At 49.3% G+C, this 20,901-nt stretch overlaps 1 long non-coding RNA gene and 1 pseudogene across 1 annotated transcript; both read right to left on the bottom strand.

Moving 5' to 3' along the window:
- LOC135885884 (alpha-2-macroglobulin-like) overlaps positions 1-13,196 on the bottom strand; it is a 170,762-nt pseudogene extending 157,566 nt beyond the window's left edge.
- Positions 13,197-14,246: 1,050 nt separating this feature from the next.
- Positions 14,247-18,282, bottom strand: LOC135875727 (uncharacterized). Its single transcript, XR_010561293.1, has 2 exons — positions 18,144-18,282; positions 14,247-14,986 (listed from the first exon to the last, which is right to left on the bottom strand). It is a non-coding gene; the product is annotated as an uncharacterized LOC135875727 (long non-coding RNA).
- Positions 18,283-20,901: the final 2,619 nt, after the last annotated feature.

The following is a 20,901-nucleotide window of genomic DNA, read 5'->3' as shown; positions in this document are numbered from 1 at the left end:
ACTGTTTGCTGGGAAGCCAGTGGTTCTCTGTGTTGGATCTTCGGAGTGGATACTACCAGATCCCTCTGGGTGAAGGAGATAAGGAGAAGACAGCCTTCATCTGCCCATTAGGGTTTTATCAGTTTGAACGCATGCCCCAAGGGATTTCTGGAGCACCTGCCACATTTCAACGTCTTATGGAGAAAGTTGTGGGAGACATGAATTTACTGCAAGTGTTAGTTTATTTGGATGACCTGATTGTGTTTGGAAGAACCTTGGAGGAGCATGAAGAAAGACTTCTTAAAGTGCTTGATAGGTTAGAGGATTATGGTTTGAAGCTTTCAATTGACAAATGCCAGTTCTGCAGGACCTCAGTGAAGTATGTGGGTCACATCGTGTCCCAAGAGGGTGTGAGTACTGATCCCGATAAAATAGAAGCACTCACTACATGGCCATGTCCAAGTAACTACAGAGAACTCAAGACCTTTCTTGGGTTTAGTGGCTACTACCGCAGATTTGTGAAAAACTACGCTACGATTGTAAAACCTCTGAATGATCTTACCAGGGGATACCAGTCCAGCAGGAACAAATCTAAGACCAAGAATAAGGGGAGATCCCCAAAGCCTCCTGTGCAGAGACACTATGGCCCCTTCGAACCATTTGGGCCACGGTGGGATGAGAGATGTGAAAGGACTTTTCGAGAAATCATTACTTGCCTAACTCATGCTCCGGTCCTAGTCTTTGCTGACCTAAGCAAGCCATTTATCCTGCATACTGATGCCAGTTTGGAGGGTCTGGGAGCAGTACTGTACCAGGAAGTGGAAGGAAGACGTAAACCTGTAGCCTTTGCCAGCCGAGGACTGTCTGATAGTGAAACTCGCTATCCCACCCACAAGCTGGAGTTCTTGGCCTTGAAATGGGCCATCACTGAGAAATTTCGAGACTACTTATATGGTGCTCAGTTCCAGGTGTGGACAGACAACAACCCACTGACCTATGTGTTAACAAGTGCTAAGCTGGATGCTACAGGGCAAAGATGGGTGGCCGCTTTGGCTAGCTATGACTTCAGCATTCAATACCGATCAGGGAGAAGCAATGTAGATGCAGATGCATTGTCCAGGCGTCCACAGGCACCAGGAGTTGCTGTGATATCCACAGATGGAGTGAGTGCTATTTGCAGTGTGAGGCGCCGGGAGCCAGAGTCCCATGAGAGTCTTCATGGATGTGCTGCAGAAGCTTTGGGCCTGCCCCCTGAATGCGTGCCTTCGGCTTCAGTGAACTATATTGCGTTGGACCAATCTCCTTTGCCCATGCTCAATGCGGCTGACTGGCAGGAAGCCCAGCTGCAAGATATTGACATTCGTGATACACTACTTGCCAAAAGGGAGGGGCGAAGCCCAGCTGTGGTTGTCCCACCTAACCCGGAGGGTAAACTACTATTGAGAGAATGGACCAAACTAAAACTGATTCAGGGAGTGCTACACCGAGTGACCACAGATCCTTTACAAAAGCAACGAGCACAGCTAGTGCTGCCAAAAGAGTACAGAGCCCTGGCCATGAGGGCCCTGCATGATGACTTTGGACATTTAGGGATGGAGAGGACCCTGGAACTTACTCGTAGTAGGTTCTATTGGCCTCGGATGGCTGAAGATGTTCACAGGAAATGTGAGACCTGCGCTCGATGTGTTCAAAGGAAGACTCTGCCCACGAGGGCTGCATATCTGAAGAACATCACCAGCAACAAACCTCTGGAGCTGGTATGCATTGATTTCTTGTCTTTAGAAGTAGACAAGAGGAATATTGGGAATATTCTAGTAGTGACTGACCATTATACGCGATATGCGCAGGCATATCCCACACGTGATCAGAGGGCCACCACTGTTGCTCGAGGACTGTGGGAGAAATATTTCTCAGTTTATGGATTTCCAGCCCGGATACACTCGGATCAGGGGCGGGACTTTGAGAGTCATCTTCTGAAGGAGGTGCTGAGGATAGCGGGAATTAAAAAGTCTAGGACAACGCCTTATCACCCGCAAGGTGATCCTCAGCCAGAGAGGTTCAATCGAACCCTATTAGATATGTTGGGGACTTTGCGGCCAGAGCAGAAGGCAACCTGGAGCCAACATGTCACATTTCTGGTGCACGCCTACAATGCCACAAAGAATGATGCTACAGGAGTCACCCCATATCTCTTAATGTTTGGGCGAGAACCAAGATTACCCATAGACCTGTGCTTTGGTGTATCAGAGGATGGAGATAGCTATGAAACTCATCAGCAATATGTATCCCGACTAAGAGAAAAGCTGCAGGATGCTTATCACTTAGCTACATCTGCGGCTCGGAAGAACGCAGACCGCAACCAACATCAATATGATGCTAGGGTACGTTTGCAAGAGCTCCAGCCGGGGGACAGAGTCCTGCTGCGAAATTTGGGTATTGCTGGCAAACACAAGATAGCTGACAGATGGAAGGCAATACCTTATTTGGTGATGGAAAAACTAAGAGAAAAGCTGCCGGTCTACAAGATCAAACCTGAAGAGGGTCCAGGGCAGACAAAGACAGTGCATAGAAACCTTTTGCTTCCTGTGGGGGAATTGGTAGGCACCCCTTATGAGATGGGCCACAACAGGGCAACCGGGCAGAACGAAGGTGCTGGACCAAAGCTGCCCTCCAATGTGGACAGCCAGCCCCCTGCAGCTAACCTACCCCTATGCAGCACATCCGAGAGTGAGTCTGAGGAGGAAGACACAACCATGGTGTATCCTGGGATGGAGACAAGATTTCAGTCTCGATCAGCTGAATCAAAAGAGAGCTCCTCCTCTTCTGCCCTAAACCCCATTGCAGAAGTATTTAGGCCCATTCCTGACACCCCTGAGCCACTGGTGGGACCCCCATGTGATGACACACACAGGTTATTGGACAGTGGAGACATACAGGTGGAGGATGTCCTGGGCACCTTGGACCCTCCACTGTTAGAACTAGAAATGCAGGGGCCTATGCCAGTAGCCGAGGGACCCTCAAAGGAAACCTCTCCATCTGTCGTTCAAGAGGCTGTCCCCACTACCACGGCAACAGAGATTCTCAATAGACGAGACAGGGTAATAAGGCCAGTAAAACGGTTGACTTATGATGCACCTAGGGTGACTAGTGAGGAACCAATATGTTTAGCACACAGGCTTGTGGAAGCTAAAGTGGGCTATCTGAGGCCCTTTGGAGGGAACCAGTGAGTTGGTATAACAGGGAGTGTGATTTGTCGGGACGACAAATTCTCGGCTGGGGGGAGGATGTAAGCAGAGTCAGGATGAGCTCTACCCTGACATCTGGTGGTGAATTATGGCGAGTGTGGAAAAGAACTCCAAGGGCTGATCTTGTTTGCATAGGCACACCCACTCGCCTGGCATGAAACAACAGCAACTCAAAGTGGTTACTTTGGCTGGTGTGGGATCCCCAGTTTTCTCTGTTATTGGGGCAGGAAGAATAAAGTTTTGTTACCCTGATTCTGTGAATCAAGGCCAGTGGAACTGTTGTATGACAGAAGGACTGAGTGAGTCCTTCACCATTACCTAAGTAGCACTTGCTTGACAAGGGGCATGGGTTACAAAACCCAGTGAATTGAGAGAGGATGGGGACAGGTATTTGTATGTGATGGCATGGTCCCCCTCTGAGGGTTTGAAACACCAATTGCACTACCTCCTCTCTCCACTGTTGAATGTCAGAGCTAACTTTGATTCCATTAGGAGTCTAGTTACAGGCTGCTGAGCTGAATTCACTTGGGGCTAATGGTGCCCTAGCACTGGGGCTCCCCTACTATGAGCTGAAATTGCTAAGAGCTGAAATCACAAGAGAGCTAAAGTACAGCTGAGATCACTGAGTGCTGGGTTAACTAGTGGGGGAGCCTGAAGCTATATTGCTAAGCAGCTGGTGGCACAATTTGTGGGGACGACTGGAGGAGCAGCGAGCCGGTTGGAGTGGCCCAAGGAACGGCGAGCGGAGCTGTTTGCGGGGACGGCTGGAGCGGCTCACAGGTCGGTGAGTGGAGCGGAGCAGCTTGTAGAGCGGAGCAGTTTGTGGGACGGCAGGAAGTGGACTGGCTCGTGGTGAAGGCTGCGGCGGAACCCCACGGAGAGACGGCTGGCCGGCCTCGGCTCACGTAAGGTGCCCCTTAACACCCTGTGTGCCCCCCCCGCCCTTTTACTCTGGGGCTGCACTGACCAGGGACAGAGACTTTGGGGTTTGTTGGACTTTTGGGACTTTGGGTGGTTGCTGGACCCAAGAGACTTTGGGGGCACTGGCCTTTGGGGACTTTGGGTGATTTTTGGGTTGCTGGATTCAAGAACCAAAGGAAAAGGACACAGCCCAATTTGCTGGGGTGGGTTTTTTTGCTCATGGTTTGGGTTATGAATCCTGTTTGTGGTGTTTTTCCAATTTAATGCTGATGTCATTTACCTCATGTTATTAAACATTTTCTGCTACACTCAGACTCCGTGCTTGTGAGAGGGGAAGTATTGCCTCTTAGAGGCACCCAGGGGGTGGTATGTAATTGTCCCAGGTCACTGGGTGGGGGCTCGAGCCGGTTTTGCATTGCGTTATTGAAACGGAACCCCTAGATACAGAACCCGGCCCTTGTTGCTGCCAACTTAGATGGGCAAAAGGGTTACATCTAGACTAAACAGGCCCAATTCTTTCAACCTTTCCTTACAGATCAGGTTTTTGAAACCTCTTCTCATTTTTTGCTCTCCTCTGGACTTTTTCCAGTTTACTTACTTCTGGCAACATGATCCTAACAGGACAATTTCCATTCCCTGCTCCAGGGGAAAGATGAACATCCTCCCCAGGATCTCTGCCAAGACAATCTCAGAATCAGCTTAGCCCCACTGGCCAAATTTTGTCCCCAGTAACTGCTGTTAGTCTAAGGCATTACTAATACACTCATCAATTTAGGATCTCACATCAACCCCAGTTTCCATGAAGTCAGTGGAGTTGTTCCAGATTGAGAGTGGTACAAATGAGATCGGAATGTGGCCCAGCATCTCAGAGCAAGGATCATCCCATCTAAACATTTCTTTAACCCTACTTCCTCTTGGGGTATTTCCTCACATGCCAGCCTATTGATCAGATGTAATGGCAGAGGCAGGAAGCAGACAGGAGGTAACCCCATAGTCTCCTCTGTAGCTGGGCTGCTGGTGGAGAGGAACCCATTTGGAAGCCAGAATTATCGGCTCTTTTAGTAGCTGTCCATAAAGACACTTCAGAGGGATTTAGTCTCTGAACGGTGACTCTGGAAAAACATTGTGGGGTTCCACATTATAGCAAATGTGTGACCATCTCTGATGTCATGACTGTCACTCTACCATACACCATGGCCTTTCAAAACTCATGGCAACAGCAGAAGGCACAGAACTCTGACCCATCTGCCCAGGCCTCAACCATGGAATCCAAAGAAGGATCCATATTAGCTGTCCGCAGCATAAGGCCTATGGCTAAGGCTACGATTTTGGCACAGAATTTTTTAGTAAATTTCACAGCAGCGGTGTGGGTGGAAAAACGGTAAGTTATGGCAAGTTCACCAAATAATGTAGTTTGCAGTACATCAACATGCAAAGAGTATGGTGAGGGTGCTGAAAGGGGAGGCCCGGAGCAGTGAGGGGGGCATGCTGTGCTCACCCTACAGCGGCAGCTCCTGTCCTGCAGCACCGAGCCCGACTCCCCATTTTGGACATTGGGACCTGGTGCATGGGGTCACAGTGCCGCTCAGGTTTGGCCCGTCCACCCCTCTACAGATGGAGAAGGAGGGTCAGACGGGCCAAACCTGAGTGGGGCTGCATTCCCATGTGCCAGGTCGCAACACCACTTGGTCTGGGGGCTAATCAAATTAGTTTTTACAGCCATGTCCAAGATTTCATGGATTTTATTGAAATTCACAATTTCTGTGACCTCTGCAACAAAGTAGTAGCCTTAAGATACAGAATTGTGCATTTCAGATTCCAACCAGTAGAGGGCAGTGGTGCATTTACACACTAGCCAGCTTTACAATATTGTAATCTAGTATAATAATTCATATTGTGCCATAAAGAGACATATTCTGTCCTATGTACACTCTGTCAATGAAGTAGAATGGAGTGTAAATCATGGCAGAAACTGATCCCCACGTAGAAGATATGGGGAGTCAGATGGGATCATTTGATTTACAGAGTCGCTTTTACGGCTCTAGACAGATGTTAATACAAATAAGTTCCCCGGGAATCACAAAGGACTTTAAAGGGTCATCATCAGCGCTCACCAAGTCAGCCATGGAAACTGACCAGCGATCAGACCTACCTTCTCATTCAGGGGACGGAAGTCTTCGTCCAGAGAGACGATCCGAAACAGAACTGCAGAGGGCAAGATAGAGAGAGGAAGAGATTTTCACTGTTACACCTGCAGCCGCTCACCCAGGGACCATCAGTCATTGAGGCAGCTGCTGTGTCTGTGCCTGGCCCTGATGCAATGACCCATGGACACATGCAGAGTTGGATGCATGCAGCACACTCCCCCAGCTTTGTGACTAGCGGGGAGGAGGTGGGAAGGCAGGTTTACGGCCAGCTGTACTAACTTGGTGACGAGTTGTGGGGTCTCTGGGGAGGCAGGGAGGATTTCCTGCTCTGTATATATTTCCCCACCTGATTCCCTGTACCTGTTTGTCCGGGTTTGTAGATGGGTTTGTCCGTCTGCACAAAGACCAGGCTCTCTGAGTTCTTGACCAGCACCGATTTCCGGCTCCTGAACTCCAGCGTCGGCCCCTTCACCAGCACCGTGAGAAACGCTGCTGATGAGCTGCTGGACTTTGGAACCTGGAGAACAGCAAAAGAGCCGCTGCCTTAGAGACGCTCCCCTCTGCACTGAGCCCTTGGAGGCTGGAGTTGTACATTTCCCTTCCCTCGTTATGCTCCTTCCTCAAAGGGATTGATGGACTGTGATCGTGTCCCCCCAGCTGTGGATCCCAGTGATGGAGGAAAATGGGAAGCTACATTTGATTAATTACTGCTGGGCTGGGTCCATTTTCTTCTACTGTCCCTCCAGCCAGCCTTGAGAGCGCAGGGAGAAACCCTGAACTGGCCCGCGGGAGAGGCACAAGATGAGCTCATGGACATCGATGGTCTCGAGGAAGTTCTCTAACCTTCTCCTTCCATGGCTTTCTTTCCGGTCTCACTCAGAGACTTGTGGAGCCCCCTGAGAAATGGGAGACCAGTCCTCAGCCGCAAGGTCAGCACTGACTCAGAGAGAAAACCACCCAACAAAGCCAGCCACACCACAGCCTGTAGCACAGCCTCTCCCAGCATCGTGCCGGGCACTGAGCTCAGCACTGACTGAAGATCACTCCTAATGAGTCACCCACAGCACTGCCAGGCCTTGCGGGGGTTAGTCCCAGGCTGTCACTATCTTACAGACTCAGGCAATAAACCCTGTGGGGGTCAGATACTCACTGTGAACGGGATGCACTTGAACACGTCCTTCTCCGACACCACGTCTGCGATCAGGCTCCTGTTCTCCCCTGCGTATTCCAGCGTGGCGCTCAGCGTCACAGACTCGTTCAGGTGGGTCAGCTGGATACAGACCTTTTCAGGACCGTTGGTGTGGATCAGAAAGGGCACTAGCACCATGTACTGCCTGGGAAGGGGAAGGGCACAGGTCAGAGAGGCGGGGATGGGGAATGGAGAAGGTACTGATGAAAGGGCATGGGCTAGTGTGACAGCCGAATCCCCGACCATCCATCTGCACCGTAATTTGTACATACAGGAAGGTGAATTTCATTTTGCTTTTGTAACATACTAGCCAGTCTGCTCAGTCAGCCAGGAACCTAGGACACCACCTGGAGCAAAGGAACTAGCTCTGTGCTAACAGCGATTGCTGTCTAAGGGCTGTTTGTTCAGACTCCCAGCAGGGAGTGGGGATGGCTTGAAAAGTTCCAGGCTGTTAATTGAGGTTTGTGTATCCCACAGCCCCTTGCTGTATTATCTGAACAGGGGGCAGGGAGCTCAGATTAAATGCTTGTTGTACCTCCATGGAGACTGGCAGGTAGTTACACAGGAGTGTGGATCAGAGCTTTAATCTAATCTCCTCTCTAGCTGTCTGTCGATCTAGGTGTGTCATCTGCTGCCCTCAGTAATGGAGAGATACAAATGTACGGATGGCTGTGTGTGCGCTGACATATGACTGTAGGGAATGGCCATTGTGCTAAAGGGGCAGCGTGGCCTAGTGGACAGGGCTTTGGCCGGAGAACTCATTGCTCCTCACCAGCAATGACAACAACAGAGTGCTTTAGGCTACAGAATAGGGTTGCCAACTTTCTATTTGGCAGAAAAGCTAACACCCTTGCCATGCCCCCTACCCCGCCCTTTCTCCGAGACTATGCCCCTGCCATGCCCCTTCCCTGAGGCCCCGCCCCTGCTCACTCCATCCCCCCCCTCCATCGCTTGCTCTCCCCGACCCTTGCTCATTTTCACCAGGCTGGGGGAGGGGGTTGGGTGCGGGAGTGGGGTGAGGGCTCCGGCTGGGGGTGTGGGCTCTGGGGTGGGGCCAGAGTTGAGGGGTTCAGAGTGCGGGAGGGAACTCTGGGGCTGGGGCAGGGGATTGGGGTGCGGTAGGGGGTGAGGTCTCCAGCTGGGGGTGCAGGCTTTGGGGTGGGGCTGGTGATGAGGGTTTTGGGGTGCAGGAGGGGGCTCAGGGCTGGGGCAGGGGGTTGGGGTGTGGGAGGGGGTTTGGGATGCAGGCTCCGGGTGATGCTTACCTCAGGCGGCTCCCGGAAAGCTGCCAGCATGTCCGGCTCCTAGGCAGAGGCGCGACCAGGCAGCTCTGCAGTCTCCGCGCTGCCCCTGCATGTAGGCGCCGCCTCCGCAGTTCCCATTGGCCGCGGTTCCCGGCCAATGGAAGATGCAGATCAGGCGCTAGGGGGAGGGATGGAAGCAGTGCGTGGAGCTCCCCTGGCCGCCCCTAAGCCTAGGAGTCAGAGGGAGATGCCAGAAGCTTTCTGGGAGCTTCGCAGAGCCAGGCAGGCACCCTGCCTGCCCTGTTGTGGGTGGCCAACCAGACTTTTAACAGCCCAGTCAGCAGTGCTGACCAGAGCAGCCAGGGTCCATTTTCAAGCAGGCATTCTGGTCAAAAACCGGATGCCTGGCAACCCTACTACAGAAGGAGATCTCACCAGCCATGGCTGCAGCCTGCTGACTCAGAGCAGAGACGCTGGCAGAGCCTCACTGCTGGGAGGCTGGACGTGCCGCAGTGTGAAGCTCCCTGGGACACCCAGCTTTCTGCCGGGGGGCTGTTCATCTTGCTTAGCCAAGATTTCAAAATGACAGAGTTAGGTAGGAGTAGCCTTAACCTGGCTCTGATTAAATTCCACTTCGCCCTTTGTTAGGCCTGAGCCAAAGCCCATGGAAGTCAATAGGACTCTTTCCATTCCCCTCAGTGGGCTTTGGATCAAGCCCTGAGTGATTTTCTCTCTACCTTCAATCTCAGCCAATAAAGGCTGGGGGCTGATTCTCCCCCGCCTGGCACCTGGTGCAGAGTGAGTGCAAAGGGGGCCTGAAATCAGCCCTTCTGCTCTGGTAGCATTTGACACCCACTCTGCCAGACACTGCACGGCACACGCTTCTCCCTCTGGGGTGAGGATGACAGAAGGAACAACACGTGACAGTCGTGTTGCTTAACACTCTAGTGGCAGGCTCGCTGGTACTACAGTGATTAGCACAGTATGAGAACCTACATAGAATAGAGATCAAGGGCTGAGCTACAAGAAGGCAGCAGGCAGTTTCCTGCAGTTGCACCTTATGGCTGCTAGAGGCAGCTGTGGCATTTGCTGAGCCGACAGCCAGGCGCCTCCTCTCCCTCTGCTGGATCAGAGCAAGCAGCCTGGAGGTGATGGCAGAGGCTGCAGACGTTGGCTGGGGCAAAAGCACAGTGTGAGGGGTCTGATATTGGCCGCCAACCCCCCCCCATACAACCCCCCAGCCCCCCTCAATCTGTACAGCCCAATGCATCCCAGGAGTTCCAGCCCCAGCAGCCTTACCGCTCCAGTAGCTTCCAGCAGTAACAACAGCCCCAGCAGCTCTGCCCCCAGAGACCTTTCAGCACTGGCCTCCCATAGCTGCCACCTGTTGTTGAGCTCCTTGGCCAGCCCTCCTCCCCTCTGCTTGGGGCAGGGTTTGTCGACCATGAGCTTACATTTATGCTCATATGCAAAGTATTCACAAATATGCAAATTATTTCATTAAAATTTGCATAAAATGTCTCACAGAGCAGAACAGACTTGGTGACAGTGCCCCACGTTCTGTTCTTCCTCTGCCCTTTCAGCAAGAACAAACTTTAGTTTAGACCGAGAGAACGAGACAGGACAAAAGGCAGGTCTTGGTAAGACAGATGGAGAGAGAATAGTGGGGCCTCTCCTATAGTGGGGCAACCAAACACAAAATGGCAGGTGCTTCTGCAGCACAGAGGGGTCGTCTCTCCATTTAAAGGTGCAGGACGCAGACAAGTCTGACCAGATGACCTACATGCTCAGAGTGGAACAGAGCTAGGGTAAAGAATTTGGACGGAACCATTTTTTGTCGGAAAATGCAGTTTCATCACAATGGAGACTTTTTGCAGGAGCGTATCAATTTTGACATTTTGAATGGAAAAATGTCTAAATGAATTGTTTTAACTTTCCCATTTAAATAAAGTAAACGTTTTATTTTGATGTTTATATTATTATATGAATGTTATAGAATATTAAATATAATATATTATGATATGCAACATTTTATATTATAGTACAATGTTTTTACATTATCAAAAGGTAGTGTTTAGATTTTCTTAATAAAATTTTTCTGGGATTTCCATTCCATGAAAAATTTGAACTGTTTGTTCCAATTTGCAATGAAACCAATTTTTGAAATGTCAGAATTTCTGGCAGGATGGCAATTCAAAACAATATGGAGTTCATTGGATTAAGAGATCTGACATTGGAGTTATGGGACTAGATCCATCTAGAGTGACCAGGTGTGGCCAATGGGAACTGCAGGGGCGGTGCCTGCAGATGGGGCAGCGCTCAGGGTCGCCTGGCCGTGCCTCTGCGTAGGAGCCGGAAGGGGGACATGCTGCTGCTTCCGGGAGCTACTTGAGATAAGCGCTGCCCGGAGCCTGCACCCCTGATCCCCTCCCGGGCCCCAACCCCCTGCCCCAGCCCCAGCCTTGATCCTCCTCCTGCCCTCTGAACCCCTCAATCCCAGCCCAGAGCACCCTCCTGCACCCCAAACCCCTCATCCTCAGCCCCACCCCAGAGTCTTCACCCCCAGCTGGAGCCCTCACTTCCCCCCATGCCCTAACACCCCGCCCCAGCCCTGAACCCCCTCCCACCCTCCAAACCACTCAGTCCCAGCCCAGAGCACCCTCCTGCACCCCAAACCCCTCATGCCCAGCCCCACCCAGAGCCCGCACCCCCCTATGCCCCAACCCTTTGCCCCAGTCCAGATTCCCCTCGTACACCCCAAACCCGTCATGCCCAGCCTCACCTAGAGCCTTACCCTCCCGTGCCTCAACCCCAGCCCAGAGCCCCCTCCTGCACCCTGAACCCCTCAGCCCCAGGCTGGAGCCCCTTCCTGCACCCCAAATCCCTCATCCCCAGACCCACATCAGAGACCTCACCCCCAGCCGAAGCCCTCACCCCCCCGCACGTCAACCCCATACCCAGGCCTGGAGTCCCTTCCCGCACCCTGAATCCCTCATTTCTGGTCCCACCCCCGAGCCTGCACCCCAGCTGGAGCCATCACCCCAGGGGTGAAAGTAACTTAAAGGACTTACCAGTACACCGGAGTCCTGAGCGGGAGCATGACCTCAACTGGAAGAGGCGGGGCCTTTCAAAATTTAAAGGCCCTGGGGCTCTGGCTGTGGCTGGGAGCCCCAGGGCCTTTAAATCACCCTGGAGCTACGAACTACAGAGGTAGCTGGGAGCCCCGGGGCTCAGGGGTGAATTAAAGGGCCTGGAGCTCCTGCCACTGCGGGGAGCCCCAGGCCCTTTAAATTGCCACCAGAGCCCTGCAGGCTGCTGGAGCTCCGGTGGTGATTTAAAGGGGCCCGGGCTCCCCGCAGCGGCTGGAGCCCTGGGCCCTTTAAATCACCGCTGGAGAAGCTGGTCCGGTCTGGCGTACCGGCTCTTGCCGGTATGCCGGACCAGACCAGACCGGCTTAATTTCACCTCTGCATCACCCCCTCCTGCATCCAGCCCCCTGAACCAGCCTGGTAAAAATGAGCAAGTGAGTGAGGGTGGGGAGAATGAACGAGAGAGGAAGTGGGGGATGGAGTGAGTGGGGGGCGGGACATGGGCGGGGCCTTGGAAGAGAGGCAGGGCAGGGGGCAGGGCAAGGGTGTTCGGTTTTGTGAGAATAGAAAGTTATCAACCCTAGATCCATCGCCCGCTGAATCAGGGCATTGTAAATTGCACCTGCTCGTGTACACCAACAAGGAGGAGTGCTGCACCCAGCACAGGGGAGTGTGCACTGGAGGGAAAATGCTCTAATCTATGCTGGGCTCCAGGGGAACTCTTTGCCAGTGGACACTGCCAAAGGGATACCCTGAGTCCATCCAGCTCCTGGCTGAGCTTGGCCACGCGCCCTCTTCAGGCCCCTCAATGGAGGCGAGGTTGCAGCCAAGTTGCTAGTTTGCAGTGCCCCGGGTGGATATTCCAGCAGAGTGTGCCACTGCCAGGGTCTGTGCCGACAGTCAGGAATCTAGGTCACAGACTCTCTTTGGGAACAAGCACAGTCTGTGGCTGCCAAGGGAAGCAAACTGGCTTTAAAGAAGAGGAGAAAAGAGAAACACTTTTCTGAGCTCTCCCTCACAGGCAAGGAAACTGGAATAACAGGGGGTGACTAGGCCGGACTGAGTGGCATTGGCAGAGCTGTGAGGGGGATGAAGGAAAGAAACGAGAAGACAGCATGAGCCCGTGCATGTGCAGCTTACGGTTCAGTGGCGGGCGAGGTGTCTCCAGGGAGGAGCAAGAGGAGCAGGAGGAAGATGTTCGGGCCACCGGGCAGCCTGTCCTTCCCCATGGTGCAGAGCGAGGGTGGTGAGTGAGGCAGACACACAGACTTGTCCGCTGGCTCCCTGCACCCTGGCTGTCCGCTGGGTCCGCCCCTTTATACCTCTCTGCAAACAGCCCCCGGGAGGGGCGAGATGAGGGCAGGGGACCAGGACCTTTTGGGAAATTGGGAGAGGTACGTGAGGCGGATCCAGAGCCAACAGCTCTGACTCATGGCACAGAGACTGTCCCTGGCCAGACCCTGACAAACTGGGAGGGAAGGGGATTTATTGGAGGTGTTCATGTGAGACACTCTCCTGTGTCTGAACCATTTACCCCCATCCCCGGGTTGTATCACTCCAGCAGCACTCTGCGGTGGTTGGAGAAGCCCTTTAGCTCATTACAGGGCCAGTCCAGCATTCTGTGGGGATTGGAACAAACTCCCAAATCCTGCCCAGCCTTTCCAGAGAAACCTTTCCTGTCCCCACCCCCAGTACTGCCAACCACAAGAGATCAAAAAGTGTGAGTCAGACCCTCAACATCATCAGATTGGCCCCCCCGAAATCTTAAGATTCTATATAAAAAAGACACCACTGTGGTTTCGGTCTTTTGAACTCCCCGGGCCCCTCCCCAGTGTGTGTGTGTGACCGTCTCTACCAGAGGTTTGGGTTAAGGGGATTTGGGGCCCTGCTTCAGGAGCTCTCACCCCCACATCTGCCTGTCCCATGCCCAGGCGTTAATCCTGTTCCCCAGCCCCATCAGTCCCCAGTCCCATCAGTTCCCGACCCAGCCCCCTCCAGCCTCATGTCTGTCATTATTGGGGCTCTTCACCCCTCTTTCTCCAAGGCCTAAGGGGGAGGGGCTTGCAGTAGGGTCCCCACCCCTTCTCCCAGGCTGGAGGGGCAGTACCAGGGCTCTTCCCCCCTCCCCCCTGCCCCTTTCCAGACCAGATGCGGAAGAGAGGAGAGGAGAGTGGGGAGGAGCAGAGGAGCCATCTGGAGTGGCTGGGCTCTTTGCTCCCCTCTCCCCACTCCCCTTCTGTGAGAATGGTGATGGGAGGGGAGAGTCTCCGGACCTCTGGCCCCAGGTGGGTGCCTTGTGTCAGTGTGAGGCAAGCTCCAGCCTCCCCTGAAGTCCCGTCACTCACAAAAAAATCTCAAGTGTTGGCAATACTGCATAGCACATTCCGCCGGCATCTTAGCCAGTTACCTCCAGTAATAGCCCCCAGCACACGTGCAGGCAGGACCGTTGAGAGAAATTGGAGCCCTGGTACATCATGTTTGCAGGGGCCCCAACCCCTCCCATTCACTTTATTTACGCAGATGTTACAGAAGTTTTGGGGACCCCTACAATTGTCTCCCTTTTCCTGCCTCTAGTCCAGGGGTTGGCAACCTTTCAGAAGTGGTGTGCTGAGTCTTCATTTATTCACTCTAATTTAAGGTTTCGCGTGCCAGTAATACATTTTAACATTTTTAGAAGGTCTCTCTCTATAAGTCTATAATATATAACTAAACTATTGTTGTACGTAAAGTAAATAAGGTTTTAAAAATGTTTAAGAAGCTGCATTTAAAATTAAATTAAAATGCAGATCTTATCAGTTTAGTGTGATCCTTGCCCTTGCTTTTCCTTGCTGAGTTTTCCAATGTCTGGCACGTATTTGGATACTTTAAGCTGCACACAGGCTTCTGAGTGATCAGTTGTTAACCGGCTCCGAGAGGGGCAGAGGACAGATTTCATGTGTGAAAATACCTGTTCGCACAGGTATGTAGATCCAAATGCTGAAAGCATTGCAAACGCAATTTTCTTCAAACAGTTAAATTTCACTGGCAAGGACGTCCAGCAGGTCAGAATAGAGGCCCCATGATCTCTCTCGGTAGCTTCAAGTGCACTCCGTAGATCTCCAAACTTTGATGCCCACAATTCTGAGCTTTTTAACTGAATGAGCTGCATTTCGAAATCTTCAACACCCATTCTCTGAAATACAGACAAATCCAAGTTGCTTTCGTTGAACTTTTCAGGTTTAATTAGAAAATAAAGCATTGGGCCAAATCGATGGAAATCTTGAAATCTGTCAGAAACTTCTGATTCCAGTTCTTGCATGTACATTCAAATCTCATCGACACTGACAGTGCAATGTGTCGATAGCTCTTTTATGTGCTGGAAGTAGTGGAAAATCTAAGTTCAAATATCCCGAGAAAAAACTGCTAGTTTTACAACAAATGCCTTCCGGGCTTCATAAAGATCCAGAACCGTTTGCCCTGCACCCTGGAGACGGAGGTTGAGTTCGTTTAGGTGAGCGGTGATGTCAGTTAGAAACATGAGCTTACACAGCCATTTGTCATCATCCAGTTTGGGTAGTTTTGTCCTTTTTTTTGACAAAAAGGCCTTGATTGCATCAAAACAATTTACAAAGCACACCAAAACCTTGCCACGACTTAGCCACCAAATATTGCTGTGAAATACGGGGGAAGCCTTAGTGAGGGGAAGGATGGAGCCTATTTAGATCCCCAATATACCGGGGAGAATAAGTAATTTTTTAATTTGCTGATAATTGTGAATTTTTTTTAATGGATTTGGATTGAACCAAAACCAAAAGTTTTCTAAACATTTAGTGAATCAAAAGGTTGAAAAAAATATTTTGGGTCAATTGAATCATTTCATTCAATCTGAAAGAAAAAAATTCATTTTGATTTTGAATCTTTTTTAATGTATTTGAGTATTTTTAAAATACAATTAAAAGAAACCATTGAAAGGAAAAGCAATTTTGAACCAAAAAATCAAAATATTTTATTTGAAAATGTGAGAACAAAATGTTCTGAGTTTTTTTGGAATTTGGTTTAAGGATTTTTTTTAACCAAAATAATTTACTAAAATTTTTCTGTTGCCCAATGTGCATTTTTCACCCAAAAGGAGTTTTGTGTAAACAATGTCACTCTGCTGTAATCCCCAACCCGCACGGGCCCAGCTCCAGTCACTTCCAGCACAAACAGTTGGAAAAGGTTATGCAATTGGCGGTGGGTGATAACCCAGCCTTCACCTCCCTGTGGTCCTGGCCAAGGAGTGGGAAGTGAAAACATGTGAAGAGTTAGCACTTGAATAGTCCTTGGAGCATGGACTCAGAGTGCCTTGTCAACAGTGGGTTAATACCCTGCTGCACAGTCCCCTTCCTATTTACTCTCAAAGGAGATTTTTTAATTCCCCAGCTGTCAGTTTGTGTGAGATCGACCTTGCTTCCACTGTCCAACTCCTGAAGTCATTGGGTGATTTTTTTATGGCACCTGAGGGATGAGATGAAATGGAAGCACTAATAAAGTATCTGACTTTGCTGCACCCAACCAAAGAGTGAGAACTGTGTTTTTCTCCGACACACTCCTTGAGTCCCAAAACATAAACAGCAGGCATGTGAATCTAACACACGAAATATAGAGCTGCAGGGGCCACAAAAATGTGGAGTAGAAACTTTTAACTTCATAATTGACCCTGACAGTTTGAAAGTTTCCCTGCAAAGTTATCTGGAAGCTTATTGTGATGGATTCCCCCCCGGGTGCCACCTGGAACTGGGGTACCACTGAGCCCTCTGACCCACCAGCCTGGCCTCCCTCTCACACTGTGCTGCTGTGACAAGCTGCAGACACGCTCCCGGTCTTACACCTCCACCAGCAAACCCACAGGTAAGGACACACCCAGCTGCAGTTACATGCAGGCTCTCTGACCAGCCACTGCATGTGAACCAACGATAGAGGGGCTACAGCCAAAATAACTCCCAGCTCCCCAGCCTAGGACCCCAGAGTGGTACCGTGCTATCCTGGTCCAAACCCCAAACAGTATGAATTTATTATCCAGTTCACCTCCCACCCGCTCAATGTGGAGAGGAAATGCAACAGCCCCTGCCCCTTGAGCTAAGATTTCCAGGCACTTCACTCCAAACTCACTGGTTTAGATGAAAACAAAAACAAGTTTATTAACTACAAAAGATAGATTTTAAGTGATTATAAGTGATAGCAAACAGATCAAAGCAGATTATCTAGTAAATAAACAAAAAATGCAAACTAAGCTTAATATACTAGATAGATTGGATACGAATAGCAGATTCTCACCCTAAGAGATGATATAAGCAGACTTGTACATTCTTAAGGCACAAGCTGCATTAGCTTTACAGCTTGGGTTTCTCAGGTCTTCATACACAGGCTAGAAATCCCTTTAGCCTGGGTCCAGCACCTCCCCCAAGGATTTGGAAAGTGGGACAGGACAGAATTTGCTGGTTCATCACTTAATGACTTGGCTTTGTTACAACAGGGGCCATGGGGAGCACAGTGGAGTTGAGCCAAGCGACAGAGCAGCCAGCTGCATATTTACAACTGAGGTATTGACTTGCTGCAGGGCCCTGGCCCAAGTCACCTGACTTTGTTCTAACAGGAGGGACATGGAGTAAACAACCAGGAGACTCAGCAAGGACATGCAGGCTGCCTTTGTGCCAGCTTCCCTGGGGCCAGACATTATGCCAGGGGGTTCTGCAGCCCTTTCATTCTGGTGCCCACATTGGGAGGAAGAGAGGCCCACGCAGAACTCCAGTCCCTCACTGTGTGGCTCTCAGCACATTCCATCCTGCACGACACTGGGATGGGCTCCCTACGGCCCAAACCAAGGTATAAATAAGAGTAGTTACAGCCATTATTAGAATTTGGGCCAGAATTTTGGTTACTGGCGGGGGTCTGCAATGCTGAGAAGAGTCCCCTTCTGTGAGGCAGTGAGGTTAATGGACAGGAAGCTCAGAAGTAGATTTATGATCTACTGTTACTCTTCCCAGTGCAAACACTGCTAGTGGAGATCGCAAGGGTGAGTGTGGTTCTTATTAGCCCTCTCTCCCATGCCTGTAGCATGTAGAGCTCTGGCTCAGTTACACCTTTGAGAAGGAAATGCCGGACTAACTCCTGAGTGTGTGGAAGAGGGACAGTGATGATCTTTAGAGAGGCCTAGTGTTACATTAATAAAATGATACCAACAGGATCTTATAAGAGGGACAAGGCAAAATGCCACGTTTATTACAAATACAACAAAATTGACAGCTGTTATAACCATTCACACATGCACACACGCACATACAGGTTTTGCAAAGAGAGTTTATAGTTACCAGCCTAATTGTTGCTTGTGCCAAGTCACTGGCCAGGTGGCCTGGACGCAAGAGTGGAGCCGAGTCATGTCAGATGCGCATTCGATGCTCCTGGAGGGTGGTCGCAGAACCAGATTCAAAGAACACAGTCCCTTGGTTTTATTTTTATAGGTCTTTGCCTTTATACATGTTTATGGAAGTTGCTTCATCATGCTGAGTTCATGATTGGGGTAACCGTTAATTAGCTCGATTAGCAGATGGCACATTTATGATGGTTAAGTGTTATCTTTGAGTCTTTTATTTTTTCTTGATGCGCTTGGGTGGGCTTCGGCATGCCCTCCGGGGGTCATCCGGTTACCTCCGCCCTGCCTTATCTTCAGCCCATTGATGGTTGTGAATTTTTGGTTTAGGCTGGCACTAGTTTTGATTAATTATTTTTCTGTTACAAACACTTACTTCCATGAGCTCAGCATTCTTACATACAAACTTAACAGGTTTGATTTAATTTCTTTTTTCCTTTTGACACTACTAAAATATTTTCATAGGCATAATTAAGTTTCTTAGGGGATGAAGGGATTAGTGGGGATGGCTTAAGAAAACATTATTGTTTTTCCCAAAGTTCTTATTATCCCTTGGTACAGACTTTCTGTCCCGGAACAGCATTCTTATCAGTTGCTTGCATACTCAACTTTTTCAGCAGGCCTGCCTTGGATAATTGGCATGTCGGCCTTGGGCTTGTTACAGAAATTCAGTTAACAGTTTTTAACAGAGGGGAAAAAATTTAACAGACAGACTAGATATACAGAACAAACAATACCAATTTCTTTTAAGCTATATTTTATATTCATATTTTAATATGCATTAAAATTCAACATAATCCCCCTTTTGACACTGAGACTTTGGCAACAGTGTCACCCTTAAACCACCTTTGAATGGTACATTTTTTGTGCGAGCAGGTATTGTGAAGCTAGCCTGTTTTGTGGTTTTAGCTTTTTATACATTTTTTTTACCCAGCAACACATGCCACACATTTCAATAAAACAGATGCCATTTAGAAACAAAACAACCATTAGGGGATGTAACATTACTGACAGTATGCCGGTGGTGGTCGGGGACCACCCGGAGAAAATATTATACCAATGGTAGGTCGTTATTTTTTTTTCAGCTGCTGCAATTTTTAGCATTTGTTCATTTTTATGAATAATGTGAATGGTTCTGTGTTTTGCTTTATTTATTGTTTGCTTCAATAGCTTGGTTAGTTTCTGACTTTTTAGTAACTCTGTGGCTAATTTTTGTCAGCTGAGATTAAGGTGGACAGAAAACTCTACCAATGTTGACTTTACTGTAAATTGGGTTCTTTTTGGCTGGGGTAGGTAGTATGTAGGTAGTAGATTTTTAGTAAATATTGTACTTACATTACATTTACATTTATTTACTGGTGGGTTACTAATACCTTTATTTTTTTAATATACCGTTTTCCAGGAGGTGATGCATACACATTGTTTATTATATATTACTTTAGTTTTATTTTTTAGCTTATTCCATATGCATGATCCCAAAGACATTTTAGTATTACATGATTTTGAGGCGTCGGGCATAGAAAGGCACACCCACTGTTGGGGTGACCATGCAGTACAACCCCTCGTATCCAATAATTTTTTATCGTCACACGTGGCAGCCAGTACGACAGTTGGTGTAATGTGGGGAGTGGGCTAACCTTCCATACCCGAGCCTTTTGAGCTTTCTGGCTGGCAATTTTAACAACTATTTTTTTTAATAACAGATCTGGTCTGACAGAGCTTGATATATACTGCATCCATTCGTACCAGTACACATTGAACAAGGATTTTTTTTTTTTTTGCTTTAACAAGTGCATTAAAACCTTAATATTTTCTGATTTAAGGTTGAGAGTACGAGTATTTGCATTTTAGTACATCTCATGGCTAGGACTGTTCGATTTTTTAACTGCAACTGTGCTTTGTGTATTAGCCAAGCAGTTGTGTTAAGCCACTGCCAGAGGTTCCATCTAGCTTTTAAATTACCAATGCCTATTTGGACCAGATCTACATTAGCATGTACTTGATTTTGAATCAAGCTGTTTTGTAACTTTGCCAGCGAGTTTAACTTGTTTTTAATTATTTTCAGATTTACTGCATTAGCGAGTCCCACCCCTGCCCCAAATTCGCCCAACAGTGTGTTTATGACATTCCTTTTACTTTTAGCAGGGGCCGGGTTAGATGGGAGCAGTGTGTGTGTTTTGACCCACGCCGTTATGATAGGAAGAGTGAATGGAGCACACTTGGGCTCCACCTTAGAAACATTTAAACATGTTCAATTCATTGTTACTTTAACTTCTACCAAGAGGGGGCTAACCAAGACTAGCACAGGGCTGGTTTTCATTTTAAACAGCTGGGGTTTAGGTACCGATATTGGAGTGCTTTTTATGAACAAATGCTTTTTTTTCCACACCCAGTCGCATTCATCTGGGAACGTGACCTTCTGAGTGTGCCTAGGACAATAAACTACAAGAACAGTAACCAGTGTTCCTGACCTCACCATATGTAGGGGAGAGAGGGATACTTGGAGATTGTTGTAGTGTTTCCTACATATCCTTCCACCCGGATTCCTACCAACCAATTTTTTTTCCTCCCTGCTGGGACATCTATGAAGACCTGCAACCCAAGGTTTCCTTCCCCCACATACACATGGGTGTTTTCAAAGGAAAATATAGTGTGGTTTGTAGATAGGTGTACCCAATGTAAGCGAATAGCTGGCTTCT

The sequence above is a fragment of the Emys orbicularis genome, chromosome 1 (assembly GCF_028017835.1).
Source record: "Emys orbicularis isolate rEmyOrb1 chromosome 1, rEmyOrb1.hap1, whole genome shotgun sequence".
Classification (NCBI taxonomy): Eukaryota; Metazoa; Chordata; order Testudines; family Emydidae; genus Emys; species Emys orbicularis.
This window is presented reverse-complemented; position numbering and strand designations above follow the sequence as displayed.